The sequence below is a fragment of the Humulus lupulus genome, chromosome X (assembly GCF_963169125.1).
Source record: "Humulus lupulus chromosome X, drHumLupu1.1, whole genome shotgun sequence".
NCBI classification, from domain to species: Eukaryota; Viridiplantae; Streptophyta; class Magnoliopsida; order Rosales; family Cannabaceae; genus Humulus; species Humulus lupulus.
The window spans coordinates 156,162,600-156,166,882 of NC_084802.1; the positions used below are offsets into that span (position 1 = coordinate 156,162,600).

The window sequence follows — 4,283 nt, forward strand, 5'->3', positions numbered from 1 at the left end:
TTCTTTATTTAAGGCGGATGCTATGATAAAAGGTAAGGTTTCAAACTCTCCTAGAAAAGCATATTTTAAATTTTCTAGCAAATGTTTAAGGTCTAACTTTGGAGACTCGAAAATTGATTGAACGTGATCTAAGGGTGAAAAATATTCAACTTTGGTTTCATCTAAGGGTATAGACTCTAGCAAAGAATTTTCATCATCATTAGAATCATCAACATCCAAGTTCATACCAAAGTATTTTTCATAAAAGTCAAGTAAGTCATTTCCATCATTTTCACAAATACTATCTATCATGTTAACTTCATGCACTTCCTCACACTCAACAGATTTAGCAACATTAAAAACATTCAATTCAATACTCATATTTCCAAAAGATAATTTCAAAATAGCATTACGACAATTAATGATTGCATTAGATGTAGCTAAGAATGATCTACCTAAAATGATAGGAATTTGAGCATGCACATTTTCCACAGGTTGAGTATCAAGAACAATGAAGTCAACAGGAAAATAAAATTTATCAACTTTTATCAAAACATCCTCTATAATGCCTCTAGGAATTTTTACAGAACGATCGGCTAATTGAAGAGTTATAGAAGTAGGTTTTAGTTCACCAAGACCAAGTTGCTTATAAACAGAATAAATAATAAATTCACACTAGCACCCAGATCAAGTAAAGCCTTGTTAATAAATGATCATTAATAATGCATGAAAGTGTGGGACACCCAGGATCTTTATATTTAACAAGACTCTTATATTGAATAATGGAACTAGCTTGTTTAGTTAAAAATGCCTTTTCAGGAACATTAGTGTTTCTTTTAACAGTACAAAGATCCATTAAAAATTTAGAGTAGGTAGGAATTTGTTTAATGGCATCTAAGAAAGGGATATTGATACTAACTTGTTTAAAAACTTCTAAGATGTCATTATATTGGCCGCCTTTTTTTAACTGGAAGTAATCTTTGTGAGAATGGGGCTTTAGAATGAAAGGATGGATTGGAGTTTCCTTGTTTAAAGATTCATTGGCATTAGAACTAGAAGGCTGACTCTTTTCTTTTTCTTTTTTAACCTCGGGTATGTAATTGGGTTTGACAATGTTCTTTCCGGACCTAAGAGTTGAAATTGATTTGACTTCTCCACTATGACTAGACTTTCCTATCTCATATTGACCTTTTGGATTAGGGATAGGTTGACTAGGGAATGTTCCTTTTTCTCTATCAGCTAAAGCAGTAGCGAGTTATCATACTTGTGTCTTGAGTTTGGTAATTGATTGAGACTGATTTTGTAGGAATTGTTGAGTGGATTGCATAAATTGTTGTAAATTATATTCTAAGGAATGTTTCCTTTGTTGAGGATATGGTTGATTTTGTGGGGCATGAGTTTGGTTTTGCGTGTTGTATTGGTGCCCTTGATTCATTGGAGGTTGGTTTTGTCTCCATGAAAAGTTTGGATGGTTTCTCCAATTTGGATTATAAGTGGATGAAAATGGGCTATCATTTGGTTTCCCATAAGTATGAAGAGCATTGGCCTCCTCAGAAAAGGCTTCTTGGTAGGAAGGATATGATTTGGCATTATGGCAAGGACTAGAACATATAGAACAAACATCTTTTCTTGGTTGTATTGGAGAATTTATAGTTTGGCTTATGGCTAAAGCTTCTACTTTTCTCGCTAATTTGTCTAAGGATGTTCTTAAGTCTAATTCATCTTTTACTTTATACCTTCCTCCTCTTTTTGGTGAATTAGTTGACCTAGACCTAGGATCAAAATAATTCAATTATTGTGAATTGACAGATAAATCTTCAAGGGCGTCCCAAGCCTCTTGTCCTTGAAATTTTAAAAAATTTCCAGTATGCATAGATTGAATCATTTGATGATTAGAGGGAGTTAAATCATCATAATTTTTTTTACAAGTCTCCATTTTTCAAAACCATGATGAAGACATTTTAATAATAAATCTTTAAATCTTTCCCAACATTCATAAAACTCTTCAATATCTTTTTGAAAAAACTCGGAGATTTCTCTCCTTAGACTATCAGTTTTATACATAGGAAAAAATTTCAGCAAGCATTTCTTATAAAGTTGATCCCATGTAGTTATAGACCCCTTGGGAAGGGAATTTAAAAAAGTTTTTAATTTTTATTTTAATGAAAAAGGGAACAATCTTAGTTTGATTGACTCATCAGAAATTTTTTGAAATTTAAATGTTGAGCAAATTTCTAAGAAATCTTTGACATGCATGTAATGATCCTCTCTATCTAACCCATAAAAAGATGGTAACAATTGAATGATTGATGGTTTAAGCTCAAAATGGGTAGCAGAAGTGGTAGGAAGAACAATACATGAAGGAGCATTAGATGAAATGTTAACCCAAGATATGTTTCCAAGAGGGGGGGTGAATTGGAAATTTAAACTAATTTCGGAAATTTAAAACTTAATATGCCAAATTATGCAATAAATCAAATTTATCAAGTATAAGCAAATAATATGGCAATCAAATAGATATAGCAAATAATTAAACTTGTAATGTAAAGAGTTGAAGGTTAAGAAATCGCAAACTCTCGAATTTTACAAGGTTCGGTCGAACTAAGCCACCTACGTCCTTGGTCTTCAAAGCTAAGGACCTAGCTTTGAGTTCAACTATCGAGCCAAGTTAGCGGGCTTGACTAACCCTTACAACCGGGAATTTTTCACCAAGGTATTTCCAAACCTCTTACAATAGTTTTCCACCACCAAGGACTATCAACCTCTTTTCGGATTGTTGAAGTGCCAATCTCACTCTAACCGGGTTGTTTACAAAACCAGTGCCAACCTCACCTCAATCTCAATATGGGAATGTGTTTGATATTACAAGCAAAAATCACTCTAGAAGTATGATAATACAATGAGAAACCTAGAGTGATTAGCAAGCACACTTAGAAGAAATAAATACAAATTTTGGCTCAAGTGTGTGAATATGTGTTTGGATGAGTTAAACTTTGAAAGCTCTTTGAAATCAATGGATTTGGTTTGGTATATGTAATAAATGCTCAGCCAACCACCAATTTGAAGTAAAAAATGAGTTTATATAGAGTTTGGGAAAAAAACTAGCCGTTTATAGCCGTTAGGGATTAATTTGCGAAGCTGTCTGCCGCGAACCGGAAGTCCGGATGAGGGAACCGGAATTCCGGTTGGAAGCAACTGGAATTCCGGTTGCCCATCCGGAATTCCGGATGGCAAACAGAGAGCAAAATCAATTTTAAGCCTATTTTCCCATTTTTCAATTCTTTATAACTTTTAGCTCGTTTATCCGATTTCAAAAATTCCAATTGCGTTACGACCGTATCGGGATGTATTTTCTTAAAAGTGAATTTAGGATAATTATTTCTCATTTTAAAAAATCACCATTTTTTAGTGCGTGAGTGAGCCAAATTCTATACTTATGACTTAAAGTATACTTGCAATCACTTTACAAGACTAAGAAATGAAGTTAAACCTTTATCTTGAGTTTCTTGAGTCTTGAAGTCCATTTCGGGTCGTTTCCGGAAAACTTGGTAAAATGACCATTTTGCCCTTGGTCATAATTTTGACTTTGAAGTGCTAATTCACTTTAGTTTTTGCTACAAAATCAACAAATCATTAGTAACAAATAATAATCAAATATTTGTTAATCATCAAAACAAGGAGACTTAAGAGTTTGGGTCAACATGAAATAGGTGCAAAATACTCAAGCAATATTTTTTCAGGCACAACATTTTCATCAACAGGATTTCCAGTAATATTAGCAATTGGTTCCATGATGCTCAAATTTTTACTAACACTTTCAATTTCAAACAAAGATAAACGTCTTTTTACTAATTGATTTTTCGAGTTACGTTCCTAATGATGCATACAATTTTCACAAATAAGGCAACAAAGCTAATCTCAAACAAACAATTTTCTAATGTGGAAGATTAGTTAAAACCGCAACCACAGAGCATACTTAGAATTTTTGGAGATTTCACAACAATATAATTTTTTTTGGTATACTTGTCCCCAGACCTATTTGATTCCACTTACTCGCACACTACTAACAACTCCCTGAGGTTAATTTTTAGAGGCGGATTAGGAATTTTGTTCAAATTTCCTTTAAGCAAAAATTGCTTATGGTGAAATGACAAGATTTAGGTTTCTTTTTTTTTTTTCCAAATATTTTTTCACAATTACACAATAATATGATAAAAGACAAAGAAAAATTAGGTAAAATTAAATAAGACTATAAAAAATTAGGCAAGATTAGGGAGGCATAGCATGCCATCAGCCATAACAAA

The 4,283-nt window shown here is 32.9% G+C and overlaps 1 non-coding gene across 1 annotated transcript; it reads left to right on the top strand.

The window, feature by feature from the left end:
* Positions 1 to 1,921: 1,921 nt before the first annotated feature.
* LOC133807688 (small nucleolar RNA R71) lies at positions 1,922 to 2,028 on the top strand. Its single transcript, XR_009879588.1, has one exon. It is a non-coding gene; the product is annotated as a small nucleolar RNA R71 (small nucleolar RNA).
* The last annotated feature ends 2,255 nt before the right edge of the window (positions 2,029 to 4,283 follow it).